This window comes from Saccopteryx leptura, chromosome 4 (assembly GCF_036850995.1).
Source record: "Saccopteryx leptura isolate mSacLep1 chromosome 4, mSacLep1_pri_phased_curated, whole genome shotgun sequence".
Lineage (NCBI taxonomy): Eukaryota > Metazoa > Chordata > Mammalia > Chiroptera > Emballonuridae > Saccopteryx > Saccopteryx leptura.
Window position 1 is genome coordinate 211,745,155 of NC_089506.1, and position 20,656 is coordinate 211,765,810.

Genomic DNA, 20,656 nt, shown 5'->3' on the forward strand with positions numbered 1-20,656 from the left:
CGGGACCTCAGAATGTTCTGGCTTCTTCACATCACCCTTGCTCTGCCCCTGCCCTTCTGGTGAGTGAAGAGGAGATTTGCGTGTGGGGCCCTCCGGTCCTCAGACCTCTGCTCTCCACAGAGGGACAGATGTCCAAGCAAATTCCACATGAAAACCCAGCCAAGGGGAAATCATCAGCGTGTCCCAGTTCACATGTTACCTGGAACCAAATCAGAGAAAGACTTCCTCTCCTTAGAAAATGGGTGTTTCAAAATCCCTAACAAGAACATTCCTGGATTTAAATGATTATAATGGAGGTATGACTCATTGTTAGAAAGTCTGAAGGTGATTTATTTCCTTTATAGAAGGATTTTCCAGTGTATTCCCTGTGAAAAAAAGCTGTCTCTAAAGCTTTAAAAAGGAATTTGGTTGATATTCAAAAAGCCATTTGGCTGACAATCATTGATTTGAGTGTCTCTTGGGTGCGAGGCATCATTCTAGCCCCCAAAGTAAGCATGACAAAGCTCTGCTCTTCAGGAGGGCCCTTGACAGCCTAGGCTTCAGTCAACAGATGAGTCAATGGGTTATTTTAGCTGGTGATAAAAAGCATAAAATAAGCTAATGTGGTGGGAGGACTTGGAGTGGAGCATGGGTCCAAGGAGGTGACACTGAGTCAAGCTCAAAACAATGGGAAGGAGGCAGCCTCAGGAAGGGCTACAGGGAGACTATTCTGCACGAAAAAAAAAACAACGGGCAGAGGTTTTGCGTGTTTGAGGGGCAGGAGGAAGACAGGAACTTGGAGCACAGTAAATGGTTATACAGTGGGGGTAGAGCATATCATGAGTCATATAGTCATGGGAACAGGCTGGGGTTTCGACTGAGGGTACAGGGAGGCTGCTGGAGGGTTTTAGGTCAGGAGTGGGGTGTACTCACTCACAGTTTGGGCATCCTAACTGTGTTCCTGGGCAGAGATGAATCTGGGGAGAAACCTTCGTATGTAATATTGCCACATGATTTGGATTCAACTGGATGCCAACCAGTTTCTTTAATCCTTTGTATAAAAGAAACAGCAGGCCTCCCCCAGCGTGACAGTGTCTCTGGTGAGCAAAGCCAGGAGGCATGCTGGGGGAAAGAGGGAGCAAGCTGGGGAACCTGGCAGGGGGACTGCCACAGTCCAGACCTTAGTCCACTGAGGAGGGGCCGGCTGAGACCTCAGAACGGAAAGAGGCTAACCAGACTGAGTGTCCATTGGGCTTTTGGCCCTTCGTGTATATTATTCCAGTGAATCCTGATAGATATCTTAAGATGGGTATATCAGTAATCTATTCCTGTATAACAAATTAAACCTCCCAAATGTGCTGACTTAAACAACAAACATTTATTATCTCGCAATTTCCATTGGTCAGGAATTCAGGAGCAAGTTAATTAAGTGGTTCTTCTTCAGGGTCTCCCATGAGCTGCAGTTGAGATGTCTGCTGGAGCTGCCATCATCCGAAGGCTTGACTGGGGCTGGAGGAGCCACTTCCAAGATGGCGCCCTCACATGGCTGTCAGCTAGAGGTCTTAGTTCTTCACCAGTGGGCCTCTCTTCATAGCATGCAGCCAGCTTTCCCCAGAGTGAGTGCTCCAAGGGCAAGAGAGGAGCAGGCAGGAAGCCACGATACCTTTCAGAACCAGGTCTCCAAGGTTTCACACCATCACTTCTGTTTTATTCTATTAGAAGCAATTCACTAAGTTTGGCCTACACTCAAGGGAAGGGGAAGTAGCCTCCACCTTGTGAAGGGACAAGTATCAAAGAATCTGTAGACATATTTCTAAAAAACTACAATAGGCAGCATCATTCCCATTTCAGGTTGAGAATCTTTTTAAGAAAAAAAAATTTTTTTTTTTAACAGGGACAGAGAGAGAGAGTCAAAGAGAGGGAGAGCTAGGGACAGACAGACGGAACGGAGAGAGATGAGAAGCATCAATCATCAGTTTTTCTTTTTTTTTTTTAAATTAATTTATTTATTCATTTTTAGAGAGGAGAGAAAGAGGGAGAGAGAAACAGAGAGAAAGAAGGGGGGAGGAGCTGGAAGCATCAACTCCCATATGTGCCTTGACCAGGCAAGCCCAGGGTTTCGAACCGGCGACCTCAGCATTTCCAGGTCGACGCTTTAGCCACTGCGCCACCATAGGTCAGGCAATCATCAGTTTTTTGTGGCGACACCTTAGTTGTTCATTGATTGCTTTCTCATATGTGCCTTGACCATGGGCCTTCAGCAGACTTAGTATCCCCTTGCTCGAGCCAGCGACCTTGGGTCCAAGCTGGTGAGCTTTTTGCTTAAGCCAGATGAGCACACGCTCAAGATGGTGACCTCAGGGTCTCGAACCTGGGTCTTTCCGCATCCCAGTCCGACACTCTATCCACTGCGCCACCGCCTGGTCAGGCCCAGGTTGAGAGTCTTTAATTAAGTTGCACAGGTCACACACAAGGCAAGTGGTAGGAGTGGGATTAGAACCCAGGTCTCCAGAGCCTGATCCCAGACTGCTGAAGGAAGCAGTCACAGCCCAGGCAGCTGCTGCACTAGTAGAGTCCACAGGCCTTACCTTAACCCCCAAGGAAACATCTGTGTCTCTGAGTGTGCTCAAATAACTTGGTTGCCACTGCTTTGCCAGGCTTGCCTGCTCTCTCAGGGTATGGTGGCTGCTCTAACCAGCAGAGCAGTGCCTTCGCCCTGTTTTATAGGGTCAACAAGCCCCATTTGTTTGTATTTACAGCAGACATCCCCCCTCTCTCCCCCAGTTCTATGTGTACCCCACACAAGTGCTGGGTGCCGGGCCATTTGACAAAGTCATCCACAGGGTCAGTTTGCTGGGCCTGCCTCCTCCCTTCCTCAGGTGACTTATTTTATAGACCCACCAGCTCGACTTGCATTTCCAGAAATGTCAGAGCTCAACCATGAGTCCAGCCTAACGCCAAATCAAGGCCCCAAACTAGGATTTCCCTACTGGAAAACCAAGACAATGCAGTAGGGGGTAGGGGCGTGTGTGCCCAGGGTACCCACTGGGCTCAGACACAAACTCAAGTCCGGATGCTGCATATAGTATGCGGCCTGGAGGGGCCAACCTACCAGGTGGACCTCAGGGCTCTCAGTGGAGCGGGCCAGCAGATGGGACCAGAGGCCTCCTTTCTCTGCCCTTGGTCCATCACCGGGAGGCGCTTTGGAGCCTCACAAGAGCCAAAGGGGATGTGGTGATGGTATGTGATAGAACTTGTTTGATCACTTCCAGCTATGCAATTAAGTACAAACTGATGCTCAAATGGTGTTGGGAAAATTGGACAGATACATGAAATGAAACTAGACCACTGTCTTAAACCAAACACAAGGATAAACTCAAAACGGATTAAAGACTTAAATGTTAGACTCAAAACTATAAAAATCCAAAAAAAAAACCCTATAAAAATCCTAGAAGAAAGCATAGAAAAATCTCAGACATTTCTTTTTTTTTTTTTTTTTTTTTTTTTTTTGCATTTTTCTGAAGCTGGAAACAGGGAGAGACAGTCAGACAGACTCCCGCATGCGCCTGACCGGGATCCACCCGGCACGCCCACCAGGGGCAATGCTCTGCCCACCAGGGGGTGATGCTCTGCCCATCCTGGGTGTCGCCATGTTGCGACCAGAGCCACTCTAGCGCCTGAGGCAGAGGCCACAGAGCCATCCCCAGCGCCTGGGCCATCTTTGCTCCAATGGAGCCTTGGCTGCAGGAGGGGAAGAGAGAGACAGAGAGGAAGGCGCGGCGGAGGGGTGGAGAAGCAAATGGGCGCTTCTCCTGTGTGCCCTGGCTGGGAATCGAACCCGGGTCCTCCGCACGACATTTCTTATATCAATACTTTTTCTGCTATATCTCCTCAGGCAAGGGAAACAAAAGAAAAAAATAAACAAATGGGACTACATCAAACTGATAAGTTTTTGCATAGCAAAAGAAATCATCAACAAAATGAAAAGACAACCCACTGAATGGGAGAACATATTCACCAATGATACATATGTTAAAAGATTAATATCCAAAAAAATTATAAAGAACACATGCAACTCAACATCAAGAAAACAAACAATCCAATTAAAAAATGGGCAAAGGACCTGAATAGCCACTTCTCCAAAGAAGACATACAGACGGTCAATAGACATATGAAAAGATGTTCAATGTCACTAATCGTCAGAGAATTGCAAGTTAAAACCACAATGAGATATCACCTCATATCTGTCAGATTGGCTAGCTTCAGTAAATCAACAAACAAGTGTTGGCAAGGAGGTGGAGAAAAGGGAACCCTCACACTGCTGGTGGGAATGCAGACTGGTGCAGCCACTGGGGAAAACAGTACAGAGATTCCTCAAGAAATTAAAAATGGAACTACGTATGACCCAGTGGTTCTTCTTCTGGGAATTTATCCAAGGAAATCTGAAAGCCTAATTTGAAAGAATCTATGCACCCCTATGTTCATGTTCATTACAGTGATATTTACAGTGGACAAGGGCCCAACAGTAGATGAGTGGATAAAAAAAGCTGTGATACATTTACACAATGGACTACTGCGTAGTTGGCCATGAAAAAGGAGGAAATCTTACCTTTTGTGACAGCATGTACAGACCTGAAGAGTATTGTGCTAAGTGAAATAAGCTAATCAGAGAAAAACAAATGCCATATGATTTCATTTATATGTGAAATCTAATAAACAAAATAAACTAACAAACAAAATGGAAGCAGACTCATAGATACAGAAAACAGACTGACAGTTGTCAGAGGAGGACTGAGTGAAAAAGGTGAAGGGATTAAGCAAAAACAAACCAACAAAAAAAACCCAAAAACCGCATGGAGAAGATAATGGTATGGTGATTACCAGAGGGACAGGGCTGTGGGAGGAGGAGGCAGGAGAGAGTGAAAAGGGGCCTGGGGGCGGTGAGCACAATATGATATACAGATGATGTAGTATAGAAGTGTGCCCCTGAAACCTCTATAATTTTATTAATCAATGTCACCTCAATTAAGCCAATTAAAAAATAAAATTTAAGAAAAGAACAGATTGATGCTATGGGAATCCATGGCGGCTGCCTCTCTCCCAGACAGGAACAAATGCTCTGACTGCTGAGCTTTGGACGGTCTGTTTGTAAAACAGGTATGTTAAGAACAGCATCACGGCATTGGCCTAGCGTGCGGGGGACCCGGGTTCGATTCCCGGCCAGGGCACACAGGAGAAGTGCCCATTTGCTTCTCCACCCCTCCGCCGCGCTTTCCTCTCTGTCTCTCTCTTCCCCTCCCGCAGCCAAGGCTCCATTGGAGCAAAGATGGCCCGGGCGCTGGGGATGGCTCTGTGGCCTCTGCCTCAGGCGCTAGAGTGGCTCTGGTCGCAACATGGTGACGCCCAGGATGGGCAGAGCATCGCCCCCTGGTGGGCAGAGTGTCGCCCCTGGTGGGCGTGCCGGGTGGATCCCGGTCAGGCGCATGCGGGAGTCTGTCTGACTGTCTCTCCCTGTTTCCAGCTTCAGAAAAAATGAAAAAAAAAAAAAAAAAAAAAAAAAAAGAACAGCATCACGCCCTGGCCGGTTGGCTCAGTGGTAAAGCATCGGCCTGGCGTGCAGAAGTCCCAGGTTTGATTCTCGGCCAGGGCACACAGGAGAAGCGCCCATCTGCTTCTCCACCCCTCCCCCTCTCCTTCCTCTCTGTCTCTCTCTTCCCCTCCTGCAGCCGAGGCTCCATTGGAGCAAAGATGGCCCGGGCGCTGGGGATGGCTCCATGGCCTCTGCCCCAGGCGCTAGAGTGGCTCTGGTTGCAACAGAGCGATGCCCCGGAGGGGCAGAGCATCGCCCCCTGGTGGGCAGAGCGTTGCCCCCTGGTGGGCGTGCTGGGTGGATCCCGGTCGGGCGCATGCGGGAGTCTGTCTGACTGTCTCTCCCCGTTTCCAGCTTCAGAAAAAGTAAAAAAAAAAAAAAGAACAGCATCACTTCCCAGGGCTGCTGAGAGGATTGAACAAGATAATGTGTGGAAGGCTCTTGGCTCAGCTTTGGCACATAGTAAGTGCTCCGAAGACACCAGCTGTCTGAGTTCACTGTCACCGTGCAGCGGGGTGGCCCAGTTTCATATACTTGGGTGGGCGCTGGCCTAGGAACGCTTTTATGGGGCTGGCCTGCTCTCCGTTAGCACGGCGCCCATCGAGACAGGTGGTGATCCCATCAATACCAACTCTTACTCTAATTGCCTTCAGCTCGCCCTCTGCGTGGCAGATTCCGAGGGGTCTGGATGTGGAGGGAAGGAGGGATGCAAGGCTCTTGCAGGAGGCGGAACAAGAAGCTCCTCAGGTGAGGAAAGAGTGGGGCCCACCTGCATCAGCCTTAACAACCTCCCCATGGCCAATCCCACGTATGTGCCTGGGAAATGTTTCTACACTCCGAGATGTGTCTCATTATGAAAGCAGGTAATGTGACTGTGGGAGATCATATTCAGTGGTTTTCAATGGCCGGTAACGTCTATAATCTTTATACATCAGGGCAGTTAACTTTTTTGTGGGCTGGCATGACATTTCTGGTGAACTGGTCTGCAGACGGGTGGTTGAAGAACACACACATGTGCCACACACTACCTGTGGGCTGGTTGAAAGTGCCGGGTAGCGAAGGAAGGACAAAAGCACCCTCGAAGTTCATGGCTGGTCATATGCTGGCACACACGGACGGACAGAGAGAAGTGGGAACAGAAGTTTGTCAGGGGAGAGAAGGGGCCACCAGTTAGCAGGACAGTGTGAGCAAGGAAGCGGAAATTCTGGACCCTGGTCCTGTCTCCAGCTCCTATGAAGAAGTCCAGCAACTCCCAGCGGCCGGAACTGTCAGCACCTTTCTCCAAGGCAGTGCTGCCTTCCCTGCCCTCCTGGGCAGACCAGGCTGCCGAGAAAGACCTGAGCATTCCTGTTCACCTGCTACCGTATTTGCCACTATTTACCTTTACTCTTAGCCTTTATTATTTACCTCCGAGATGGAACGGACAGTCCATGTACCTGTGCAGGGATACAGGAATGCACACAACCTTATATGTGGCATCTATATTTCATGAGTCATCTAGACCAAACAGGATTTCCTCCCTTATTTAGAGCCCTACAGTAGATAAGACACCACGGTTTTCTCTGGGGCAAGTCATTAAACATCTGTGTGCCTCAAAGTGAGTAAAAATCTTAAATATACAGTGAGATGATGATCAAGGTATCCCAGTTTGCTCTTAATATTGCCTTATAAATGACAACCTGGGCTGCTGCGGTGGGTTCAGTTGGAGCCCCCAAAAGATCTGTCCACCTGGAATCTCAAATGTGACCTTATTTGGAATAAGGATTTCTGCAGATATCATTAAGTTAAGGATCTCAAGATGAGATCATCCTGGATTACCTCTGGGTAGATCCAATAACAGGTGTCCTTATGGGAAAAAAGAGGGAGATTGTAGACACAGAGGGAGATGGCCATGTGAAGACCTGAAGACAGAGGCAGGGGTTGGAGTGTGATGCGGCCACAAGCCAAGGAAGGGATGCCAGGAGCCCCCAGATTCTGTAAGAGACAAGAGGAATCCTCTCCAAGAGCCTCTCCAGGGAGCACGGCCCTGCGACACCGTGATTTCAGACTTCTGGCCTCCAGAATTGTAAGACAGTAAATTTTTGTTGTGTTAAGTCCAAAATTTTGCCTGACCAGGCGGTGGCACAGTGGATAGAGCGTGGGACTGGGATGCTGAGGACCCAGGTTCGAGACCCTGAGGTCACCAGCTTGAGCGCAGGCTCCTCTGGTTTGAGCAAAGCTCACCAGCTTGGACCCAAGGTCGCTGGCTCGAGCAAGGGGTTACTCAGTCTGCTGAAGGCCCACAGTCAAGGCACATATGATAAATCAATCAGTGAACAACTAAGGTGTCGCAACACACAACAAAAAACTGATGATTGATGCTTCTCATCTCTCTGTTCCTGTCTGTCTGTCCCTGTCGATCCCTCTCTCTGACTCTCTCTCTGTCTCTGTAAAAAAAAAAAAAAAAAAAAAAAAGTCCAAAATTTCTGTTGTTTTACCCAGTTTGTGGTGAATTGTCATGGCAGCCCCAGGAAACTAATACAGATGCGGTTGTTGAAGTCTGGGCTCTCAGGAAGGCAGGCTCTGAGACGGAGATGAGCTTAGGGTGCTCTCTGGAGGAGAGTAAGGGGGCAGGAGCGCGCAGAGGGAGAAGTCAGGCTGGATGTCGGGATGGCCTTTCAGATTGGGGTTGGGGTGAAAGGCTAAGCCTTCTGCACCTGCATCTATCACCTAGGACACAGACAGGCCTTTGGGAAAGGGCCATGACCTTGGTGAAGCAAGTCTCCTCAGTCAAGGGCAATGCCCAGAGCAGCCCCACAGTTGGGGAACTAGATCCTCCAGGCCTGAAGAGGATGAGAAGCGGGGAGTCACTGAAGTGCTCATGCAGTCCTGACTGCTTTCGGCCCACGATGAGCAAAGGGCTCTCCCCCTTCAGGAGGAAGAAGGCTGCCCAGCCTGGTCCAGCACTACCTGGAACAGCATTCACTCTGTGCCAGTTCCAGCCCAGCGGGGACTGGCCCAACTGTTAGCACGAGGCTCCAGGATTACCTGGCTCATGGTCATTTAGGGGGACCTGCCTGAATCACAGTGACTTATAGTCACAGGGACGTAAGCAGGTCCTTGACACATATTCCTGTTCCCCTGGCCTGACCCCTGCCCATGGTTGACCATGGAAACTCCTGGTCAACCTGGCAGCGATATTATATGCTTTCCATGGATGCCGGTGATGCGTTACCCAGCCAGGACTATGCAGGGCACCCAGGACATGTCCGGAGGATCTTGTTAACAGCTCAACTCCCCTGCACACTTGGTCTCTGTCATGTGTTGTATGGTTCGCTGTCCTTTTTGTTGTTGTTGTTGTTAATTTATTAACAACAATGGGTTCACATGGTTCACCAAACCATACAGATTTCAAATGACAACTTGATATAACACCATCTACACCAAGGGTCCCCAAACTACGGCCCGAAGGCCGCATGCGGCCCCCTGAGGCCGTTTATCTGGCCCCCGTCGCACTTCCGAAAGGGGCACCTTTCATTGGTGGTCAGTGAAAGGAGCAAAGTTCCCATTGAAATACTGGTCAGTTTGTTGATTTAAATTTATTGTTCTTTATTTTAAATATTGTATTTGTTCCTGTTTTGTTTTGTTTTTACTTTAAAATAAGATATGTGCAGTGTGCATAGGGATTTGTTCATAGTTTTTTTTATAGTCCGGCCCTCCAACGGTCTGAGGGACAGTGAACTGGCCCCCTGTGTAAAAAGTTTGGGGACCCCTGATCTACACACTGCATCATGCCCTGCCTCCCAAGCAAAGTCTCTCTCTGCCCCTCCCCACCTGGGTCCTCCTCCTCTACCTCCACCCGGCCTTTTCCTCTGGCTATGGACATTCTGTTGTCTGTATCTGTGTTTTATATGCATACTTTTTGGCTAATCCTTTCACCTTCTTTGATCCTGTCCCCTCTTCCCCCTTCCCTCTGACAGGTGTCCATCTATTTCCTGTATCCACACCTCTGTTTCTATTTTGTTCCTCAGTTTATAGTGTTCATTAGATCCCACATACTATATAAGTGAGATAATATGTATTTATCTTTCTCTGCCTGGCTTATTTCACTTAGCATAATAATCTCCAGGCCCAGCCATCCTGTCACAAAAGGTAAGATTTCCCTTTTTTATGGCTGTGTAGAATTCCATTGTGTAAATATACAACAGCTTTTTTATCCACTCATCCACTGATGGACACTTGGGTTTTGCTCTTGTAAATAACGCTGCAGTGAACATGGGGGAGCATATCTTCTTTTGAATGAGTAGGTCCTCTGTTCTTTGTTTTCCTTTTTTTGAGATTTTGTTTACTGGCTTTAGAGAGAGGAGAAAGAGAGACAGAGGGGAAGGAGTGGGCAGCATCAACTCCCAGCCGCTTCTCCTATGTGCCTTGATCTTCAGGCCGCCCAGGGGGCAGGGTTTTGAACCAGTGACCTCAGCATTCCGGGTCAACGCTTTATCCACTGCAGCAGCGCAGGTCAGGTGCTCCTCTGTTTTTAACATTGGATGAGATTCCAGCTGATGGCTCCACGGGACCTGGTGGAGTCCCAGTAGTGGTTGAACAGAGCTCAGCCCCACCCTGCCATCTTTCCTCAACCTCCTGCAGGCCTTGCCTGCACAGAGGTCATTTGCAGGTGTTCAGATGACTCCTTTGGCCTTTCCTTAAAGCTGATGGTGTTTGTCAGTGGGTTTTTTTTATTTTTTTTTATTTTTTTTTATTTTTATTTTTTTCTGAAGCTGGAAACGGGGAGGCAGTCAGACAGACTCCCGCATGCGCCGGTCCGGGATCCACCCGGCATGCCCACCAGGGGGCGATGATCTGCCCATCTGGGGCGTTGCTCTGTTGCGACCAGAGCCACTCTAGCACCTGAGGCAGAGGCCATGGAGCCATCCCCAGCGCCCGGGCCATCTTTGCTCCAATGGAGTCTTGGCTGCAGGAGGGGAAGAGAGAGACAGAGAGGAAGGAGAGGGGGAGGAGTGGAGAAGCAGCTTCTCCTGTGTGCCCTGGCCGGGAATCAAACCCGAGACTCCTGCACGCCAGGCCGATGCTCTACCACTGAGCCAACCAGCCAGGGCCTGTTTTTGTTTTTTACAGAGACAGAGAAAGGGATAGATAGGGACAGACAGGAACAGAGAGAGATGAGAAGCATCAATCATCTGTTTTTTCATTGCGACACCTTAGTTGTTCATTGATTGCTTTCTCATATCGGCCTTGAATGTGGACCTTCAGCAGACCGAGTGACCAGCGACCTTGGGTCCAAGCTGGTGAGCTTTTGCTCAAACCAGATGAGCCCGCGCTCAAGCTGGTGAGCTCAGGGTCTCGACCTTGTCAGTAGGTTTTATTTTTAACTGACTATGGTGCCTCTGGTCTTTGAGTTTTTCTCATGAGTTTTTAAAACTTAATTTTCTAAAATTATTCAAGCAATATATGATGTTGGTCAAATAAGTTTACAAATATGATATATATGTTTGCTCGCTTATAGTTTGCATTGGATGTGGGAGACAGGCTGTAAGCAGGAAGGGTCATTATAGCCTAAGGCTTAGTTTTAAGACTAAGCCTTTCCTACTCTTTTAATACTAAGATCTTTTCAAAACTAAGCTTTTCCCCACACCCTTGACTATTGCATGATGTGGGGTGGTGCATTCTCATGAGGAATCCCATTATGCCTCAGATAAGTGACTTTGTATCAGAGACTTCCTTGTTTGTATATTGGATTAAAGGTTTTGATTTCTACACTATAAAATGGGGCAGAGGAGCCCATGCTGGAGGAGAGCAGAGAAAGGCCACGTGGAGGAGAAGAGAGGCAGCCAAGATGGTGGAGTGCTGAAGGAGAAGCCAGTTAGTGCAGAGTTTGTGCAGAGAGAAGGAGATGAGGAACAGAGGTGAATAAGACTGGTGAGGTAGAAACCTTTGATTCTAGGAAACTTGGATAAGTCAGAGGCTTTGGGAGCCCTGAATGGAAAGGGAAGTGTTTTTCCACTGTGTGTATTTCTTGCCCGCTAGGCCCACCAGTTATTGGCTCTGTTGTTTCATTACCATCTGTCCGAATCCAATGCGAACCTGCACGGGCCAGGCGGCTGTGATGGTGGCCACGGCTACTGGCTTTACATATGAATTTGTGTTTAGTCTTTTCCCCCCTATAGTTTTTTACCCAGGCACCAAGGATTAAGTGACTCATACTGCTTGGTTCTTGGTTCCATCTTAGCACTGTCTGTGCAAGGCCTCACTTCAATTTTGTAAAGATGACCTCACCCATGGTGGCACAATGGGTAAAGCATCCACTGGAATGCTGAGGTCGCCCGTTGGAAGCCCCTGGGCTTGCCTGGTCAGGGCACAAATGAGAAGCAACTACTGTGAGTTGATGCTTCCCAGTTCTCCCCTCCCTTTCTCTCTCTATCTTCTCTCTTTAAAATCAATAAATAAAATCTTTAAAATAATTTTTTTGTAAAGATGTAGCTAGCAAACGGCCTGTGGGCAGAGAGCAGTGCCTTCCGCCTCTGATGTTACGGTTTCCGCTTTCCCCATGGCAGAGACTTGGCTGTGGGCGGTGGTCAAGATGGTGGCACTGAGAGAGCCAGCAGCCTTGACACTGAGCTTCTGGGGCAGGAGGGGCCTAGCATGGAGGCCTGTTGCTAAGAAACAGAAATTCCTAGGTCACCTTTCACATGCAGAGACTCTGACTTGACAAATCTCTGGCTTCAATTACTCTAGCCTGTGGGAGAGGCAGGAAGAAAGTAGATAGAACACCAAGCTGGACTAAAAGTCCCAAATCTGGCCATTCCCAATCAGACAAAAGTGGATGATTACTCATATTCTGCGCTCTCTCCCATGCCAATGAGAAGAGTCCTGTTGAGGAATTGCAGCCGCCAGAAGGGATATTCTCACCAAGAGCTAACTCGGATGTTTCTACAACAGATCACACACCAGGGTCTGAGAGAAGGAGGGCTCTGGGAAGTCCGTGCAGAGAGCAGAACCGGGGTGGGGAGTGACGTCTGAACGTAAATAGGATGTCCCCTCTCCGAGTGAGAGTTATTTGGGGTGGTTTTACTGACCTCTTTCTAGAATACCCAGTTCATGTGCTAGGATTGGGTGAACCCATCACTCAGCAATAGGTGGCCAGGTCCGAGGACTTGCAGCCCAGACCTAGCAGAAAGGACAGCAAATCACCCAGAGATCACACAGAGTGGGATACTGTGACTGGATAAAACTTCAAGGTGTCTGCCCTCGGGGAGAGAATAAACACATTTCATGTATACAAATGCTTCTTTGTAGGTGTAAGGAAGGAGGGTGTGTAAGGAGAGAAGGCGTGTGGCTACTGGGCATTCTGAAAGGGGGAAGGAGAGCTGTGCTCTAAGACTTGATCCCTTTGCTCATTCTGGTCACTGGTCCCCGATTTTCCTTTGCAGACCCGCCCCGCCTCCATTCTCAGCTCCGATGAGGCTAAGTGAATCAGGATGAAACCCACCTGGGTATCACACCCTCCCGACAGGATTTCGGGAAAACACGAGGCCCAGGAAAAAGGAGGCTTTTGTGGGGAATTCTGGGAAAGAGCCTTCGGCTGCTAGTGTTGGAACTACTACCTCTGTCCTGCCACCATGTGAGACCGGAGACGGAAGCCAGCACAAGCAGGGCCAGAGAGAAGCCAAGTGCTGATTGTATCATTTGAAATCCTGACACCAGGGGCATCCGAAGCCAGACCTACTTACAGACTCGGGCCTGGTTATATCGTTTGCAGGGTCTGATGCAAAATAAAAATATGGACCCCTTGTTCCAAAAGCAGGAGCAAAGTGCCATTAAAGTAACGAAAATATAACGCTTTTTTCTCTCTTCTGGGTTCTCTCTCTTTCAACTTCTTGTGGTATTTTTTAAAATGTTCTATTTATTGAATGTCTTTCTAAGTTAAAAGAAATTAAAATTGTAAATTATTAGCGTGAATTTTCTCATACCTTGACATAGTGGCAGTGCTGGTTTTAAATGCAGATATGAGCATTTAACTCAGGTGTAGAATTACCAAAATGATACAATTTGTATCACACAGAACAGCACATGTATATGTTGTGTTCTTAATAGAAATACTGCTGAAAAACTAACTCAACTGTTTCATTTCACTTCTTTTTTTTGTATTTTTCTGAAGTTGGAAACGGGGAGGCAGTCAGACAGACTCCCGCATGTGCTGACCGGGATCCACCCGGCAAGCCCACCAGGGGACGATGCTCTCCCCATCTGGGGCCTTGCTCTGTTGCATTCTAGCGCCTGAGGCAGAGGCCATAGAGCCATCCTCAGCGCCCAGGCCAACTTTGCTCCAATGGAGCCTTGGCTGCAGGGGGGGAAGAGAGAGACAGAGAGGAAGGAGAGGGGGAGGGGTGGAGAAGCAGATGGGCGCTTCTCCTGTGTGCCCTGGCCGGGAATCGAACCCGGAACTCCTGCACGCTAGGCTGACACTCTACCACTGAGCCAACCAGCCAGGGCCTGGGCTTTTCTTTTTGTTAGATCAGTGTTTGATAATGACTACGTAGCACACAATTGAGATGTCTGAGCCACACAGATGCTGTGATTCCTTTCCTGAGCAACATTTTGTTTTCAAGGAAATTATGGTCACTTTTTCTTTTCTTTTTTTGAGAGAGAGAGAGACAGCGAGAGAGATACAGGAACATTGAGCTTCTCCTGTGTGTGCCCTGACCGGTGAATCGATCTGGCGACCTCCACGCTCTGGGGCGATGCTCCAACCAACCAAGCTCTCTGGCCAGGGCTTAATTTTTTTTAATTGATTAATATTTAGAGAGACAAAGAGAGAAAAGGGGAGAGAAGGGAGGGGAGAGGGAAGCATCCGTTTGTTATTTCACTGGGTCATGCATTTATTGGTTGCTTCCCGTGTGTGCCCTGACCGGGGATCAAACCTGCAACCTTGTCTTTTTGGGAGGATGCTCTTAACTGATTGAGTTTACCAGCCAGGGCCTATTGTTATGTTTTTTATTATTTGTTTTGCTTAGGTATTGACTTAGTTTTCTTTGGTTTATCAGTAAGAAAAGCACAAAATTTCTTCCAGGTAGGAAAAAAATCTCCCCTCAAAATGTTCAAACACATTTATTTATTTATTTATTTATTTATTTATTTAATTTTTTTTTTTTTTTTTGTATTTTTCTGAAGTTGGAAACGGGGAGGCAGTCAGACTCGCGCATATGCCCGACTGGGATCCACCCGGCATGCCCACCAGGGGGCGATGCTCTGCCCATCTGGGGCATTGCTCTGTTGCAACCAGAGCCATTCTAGCGCCTGAGGCAGAGGCCACAGAGCCATCCTCAGCACCCGGGCCAACTTTGCTCCAATGGAGCCTTGGCTGTGGGAGGGGAAGAGAGAGACAGAGAGGAAGGAGAGGGGAGAAGGGTGGAGAAGCAGATGGGCACTTTTCCTGTGTGCCCTGGCCGGGAATCAAACCTGGGACTCCTGCATGCCAGGCTGACGCTCTACCACTAAGCCAACCGGCCAGGGCCCACATTTATTTATTTATTTATTGACAGAGACAGAGAGTGAGAGAGAGGAATAGATAGGGACAGACAGACAGGAAGGGAGAGAGATGAGAAGCATCAATCATCAGTTTTTTGTTGTGACACCTTAGTTGTTCACTGATTGCTTTCTCATATGTGCCTTGACCGTGAGGCTACAGCAGACCGAGTAACCCCTTGCTCAAGCCAGCGACCTTTGGGCCAAGCTGGTGAGCTTTGCTCAAACCAGATGAGCCCGTGCTTAAGATGGTGACCTCAGGGTCTCGAACCTGGGTCCTTTGCATCCCAGTCCGACGCTCTATCCATTGCGCCACCGCCCGGTCAGGCATCAAACATTTGAAAAGTCAATTTTGTCTTGAAGAAATCTCCCCAGGTCCACCGGCTTCTTCAGCCAAACGGGCTGCCCTCCAGACCTGCTGTATAGCAACCACCCTGGGACCCCCTTTTACCTTCACTGAGGCAGCAAAATTCTAAGAATGACCCAATGAACCAGGCCCTAAGCTCCTTCCCTTGAGTCTGGACAGAACCTGTGACGACGATGAGATGTCACTTCTGTGATTATGTTACATTACACAGCAAAAAATGTTACAGGTGTGATTAAGGTGCGTAATAGGGAAGATTTTTCCAGGTGGGCCTGACCTAATCATTTAGCTCTTTATAAGCAAAGAGCTTTCCTTTGGACTGTGGTAGAAGAGGAAGTCAGAGCGATTCTGAGAGGGATTCAATGGGAGAGACTGTGACATTGTGATATAATAAGAATTATACATTTGGTCTTCCTCCTGGTTTCCAGTACTGAGCTCCTAAAACTCTTATAATTTCCTGAATGATAGGGGTAAGAGGATCATCTGTTGGTATTTGTAATAAGCCTCTTTCAGCCATACCTGAGTGTATGCTCATAAGGTGACTCTGGTTGGCCTCCTAGATAGTTTCAGGATGGGGGTTGCTTGAGGAACCTAACTTGTGGTTGGAGAGTTGGAACTTTAAGTCCCACCCCCACAACCTCTAGGGAGGGAGTAGGGGCTGGGGATGGAGTTAATCACTAATTGCCAATGATTTAATCAATCATGACTATGTAATGGAACCTCTATAAAAACCCTAAAAGAAGGGGTTTGAAGAGTTTCTGCATTGGTAACACATCATGTATTTTTACAATTGGCTGTTTTATTTGTATCTTTTATAATAAACTAGTAATAGTAATGTGTTCCCTGAATTCTATGAGTCATTATAGCAAATTATCCAACCCAAAAAGGAGGTCATGGAAACCCCTGATTTGTAGCCAATCAGATGCAAGTGTGGGTGACCTGGAGACCCAAGACTTGAGACTGACATCTGAGGAGGGCGCAGTCTTCTGAGACCGAGACCTTGATGTGTGATATCTATGATAACTCTGGGTAGTGTCAGAACTAAATCATAGGATACCCAGTCGGTGTCCATAGAGAAGTGAAGAACTGCTCAGTGTGGAAACACACACATTTGGTGTCAGAAGTGTTGTGAGTGGAGACAGTTTCCCTTTTGGGACGTTATCTGTTGCTGAGATGGAGAGAGCAAGGACCTAACAGTGGTCCCCTAGGAACTGACAAAAGCCAGCAAAACAATGGAGCCTACAGTTCTACAACCACAAGGGATCATATTCTGCCAATAACCAATTGATCTTGGGAGTGGATTCCTCCCTGATCCTCCAGGTAAGAATGCAGCTCAGTTAACACCCTGAATTCAGCCTTGAAAGGTCCCAGACAGAGAACCCAGCCAAACCCTCCCCTTGTCTCCTGACCTATGAAAATGGGAGGTCAGTGTGCATTGTTTGAAGCTGCTAAGTTTGTAGTAATTGTCACATAACAACAGAGAACAAATACACCCATTGGTGTGTGGGGGGGGGCTTACTTCTCTCCTGAAAGCCTCTCATTTTACTGTATCCTCTGTCTTACTTATGGTTTACTCCTGGTTTAAGTTTGGCACAGCCACCAGCAGCTTCCAAAGAAAGATACATGGTAAGCCAATCTGTATGCCTAAATTGCCTTTATTCTATACTTACACTAAGTTGAAAGTTGGGCTGGGTATAGATTTCTAGGTTCAAAACCATTTTCCTCCAGAATTTTGAAAGTATTGCTTCCTGTCTTCTTGCTTCCAGTGTTGTGTTGCTGTTGAGAAGTCCATTGTCATTCTGATAGTTGGCTCTCTCTCCCTAAGTTTTTAGAATCTTCTATCTGTCTCAGTTTTTTGAAATTACACAATGATGTCTCTTTTTTAAAAATTTTTATTCATTTATTCATTTTTTATGGAGACAGAGAGAGAGTCAGAGAGAGGGATAGACAGGGACAGACAGACAGGAACAGAGAGAGATGAGAAGCATCAATCATTAGTTTTTGCAACACCTTAGTTGTTCATTGATTGCTTTCTCATATGTGCCTTGACCGCGGGCCTTCAGCAGACCCCTTGCTGGAGCTAGCAAACTTGGGTTCAAGCTGGTGGGCTTTTGGTCAAACCAGATGAGCCCGCACTCAAGCTGGCGACCTCGGGGTCTCGAACCTGGGTCCTTGGCATCCCAGTCCGACACTCTATCCACTGCGCCACCGTCTGGTCAGGCACAATGCTGTCTCTTAGTTTGTGTTTCTTTTCATCCCTTAGGCTGGGAAGAGACACCCTGAGACGTGGGTAAGAGTGTTCTCTGTCCCGGGGTCCTCTTTGGCTATGCTCCAGCCATGCTTCTTTCAATAGCATAGAAAGTCCACTGGGCAACTTGGAGACCACACTCTCTCAGTAACGTAGGTACATACCTGGAAACCTGGAAGTCCTTGCCCAAATAGCCCAAAGTCCATTTCCAGGACTCAGTTGGTCTTTTTCTCTAGATCTGTCCTGAGAATAGGTCATACTACTGTTGTTTGCTTGTGCTCTGGAGTAGCCAAGAAACAGCTCTTTGTGGGAGTTAGGGATGGAGCTTAGAGTGTCCACATCTATGCCCCTGAGGCCCTTCATGGCGTGGGATAGATCCAGGAGTTGAAAAGAAAAGGGAGCCGGTGAAGGGATGTCAGCAGGGTCCAGAAACCCCCACCCTTCCATCTCCTGGAGCAGAACTCCAAAGAGCCTGAATATTCTATATTAGAACCTGGCCTTTCAGGTAGTTTTGAAGGTATATTTGTCAAGGCAGGAAGATAGAATATATTTTACTTATTAGCTTGTTAGCTTCATATATAACTTTAAAATATTTAGATATAGAGCATATTGGCCTTCATTAATACTCCTGGCCCAGACCAACTGTTGGGAGTGGGGTTGGCACAGACACTGGTGGATATCTGTTCATCTAGAAATTTGTGTCTATCCATTCTCAGCAATTATTTCTAGAGTTATTTCTTAAGTGTTTTTCTCTCTGCCACTTTCTCTATTCTGTCCTTCTGGAGCTCTGATTACTTGTGTGTTGGACTTTCTATGTAAGTTTTCTAATTTTCTTAGCTTTTCTTTCTTATTTTCTTTTTTTTTCTGTTTGTTTCCATCCTTCTCCTTTCCTTCTTTATTTTTTCCTCCTCCAACCTTTCCATTTAAAATTGTTTATTGCTACTATATATTTTTAGTTTCCAAAAGCTTTTAAAAGTTCTTTGAATGTTCCTTTTAAAAATGCAATTGCGCCTGACCAGGCAGTGGTGCAGTGGATAGAGCCTCAGACTGGGATGCAGAGGACCCAGGTTCGAGACCCCGAGGTCGCCAGCTTGAGCGCGGGCTCGTCTGGTTTGAGCAGAGCTCACCAGTTTGGACCCAAGGTCGCTGACTCGAGCAAGTGGTTACTCGGTCTGCTGTAGCCCCACGGTCAAGGCACATACGAGAAAGTGATCAATAAACAACTAAAGTGTTGCTACAAAAAAACTAATGATTGATGCTTCTCATCTCTCTCTGTTCCTGTCTGTCTGTCCCTATCTATCCCTCTATCTGACTCTCTCTCTGTCTCTGTAAAAAAAAAAAAATGCAATTGCTTCTTTTTATTTAATATGCTTTTTTAATTTTCTCCCTGCATGGTCTCTGTTCCCCCCCAGGTTGTCCTTTTTTTACTATTATTTTTTGTTTGTTTCCTTGCTTGCTTTTTTTTATTTTTTAGATTTTATTTATTTATGTTCAGAGTGAGAAGAGAGAAGAGAGAAGGGAGCAGGAAGCATCAACTCCAGTATGTGCCTTGACCAGGCAAGCCTGGAGTTTCGAACCAGCGACCTCAGTGTTCCAGGTCGACGCTTTATCCACTGTGCCACCACAGGTCAGGCCTTGCTTGCTTTTCTTTTGGAGGTGGTGAAATTGTAAGATGTGTTTCTCAAATGTCTGACTATCCTTGACCACCCTTTCTTATTTGAGGGTGAGCCACTGAAAGGCAGATTGGAAGCTCTGTGGATACGGGAGGGCCTCGTCACACTCACTGCTCTCTATCTGGCTGGAATTATTGCAAGGAGAAGCCTAGCTGTGAACGTCTTTAGATCTGTTATCTTGGTCTGGTCAGAATCCTCAGAGAAGACCTCCCATCTCCTTACTGGATAGTCTGGGCCTGAATGCCACTGTCATGGGATCTGAGTCAAGGGAGAGCTGCTGGGAGTCTCTGTGTTTCTTTGTAAAATTGCATTTAATCTTTCTTTTTTAAGTATCTGACTTTTGCCCTTATAGCATCTGGTGTTCCTGAGTCCAGAGATCCTCTCTTTGGCCTTATCCAGCATCTGGCTTCTTTAACTTAATCGTGATATTTTAAAAATCCATTCACATCATAGCATATATCAATACTCTATTCCCCTTTATCGCTGAATAGTATTGAAATAGAAATATGCAATGGAAATACCCCATTTTGTCCATTCCTTTAAACTATTTCCAATTTAGGGCTATTTTGTACAATGCTGCTAGGCATTTGTCTGCAAGTTTGTATGTTTTCATCTCCACTGTTCATCGCCAGAACTTTTTCATCGCCCCACCCTGAAAATCTGTCCCTGTTAAACAATAACTCCCCACTTCCCCCTCCGTACAGGCCCTGGTAAGCACTAGTCTACCTTCTGTCTCTATGAACTTGATGCTCTAGCTACCTCGTATCAATGGACTCATACAGGATTTGTCCTTTTGCATTCAGCTGATCTCATTTGGCATAATGTCTTCAAGGTTCATTCATATTGTAGCATGGGTCAGAATTTTCTTCTTTTGTAAAACTGAATACAAAATTTTCAAATGTCTAGTCACTCTGTTAATACACCTGAAACCAGGTGTTCCCAGACTATGGCCCGCTGGGCCGCCTACGCATCCTATGCTCCTGGAGTACTGTATGTGGCAGCGCCACAAAGCGTGGCCTCGCTCACATACAGTACTACTTCCGGTGATGCGGGACGCACGCGTCACGGCTCCAGAAGCGTGTCACATCACTTGTTACAGCTAGCAGTGACAAATATGGAATCGGACATTGACCATCTCATTAGCCAAAAGCAGGCCCATAGTTCCCATTGAAATACTGGTCAGTTTGTTGATTTAAATTTACTTGTTCTTTATTTTAAATATTGTATTTGTTCCAGTTTTGTTTTTATACTTTAAAATAAGATATGTGCAGTGTGCATAGGGA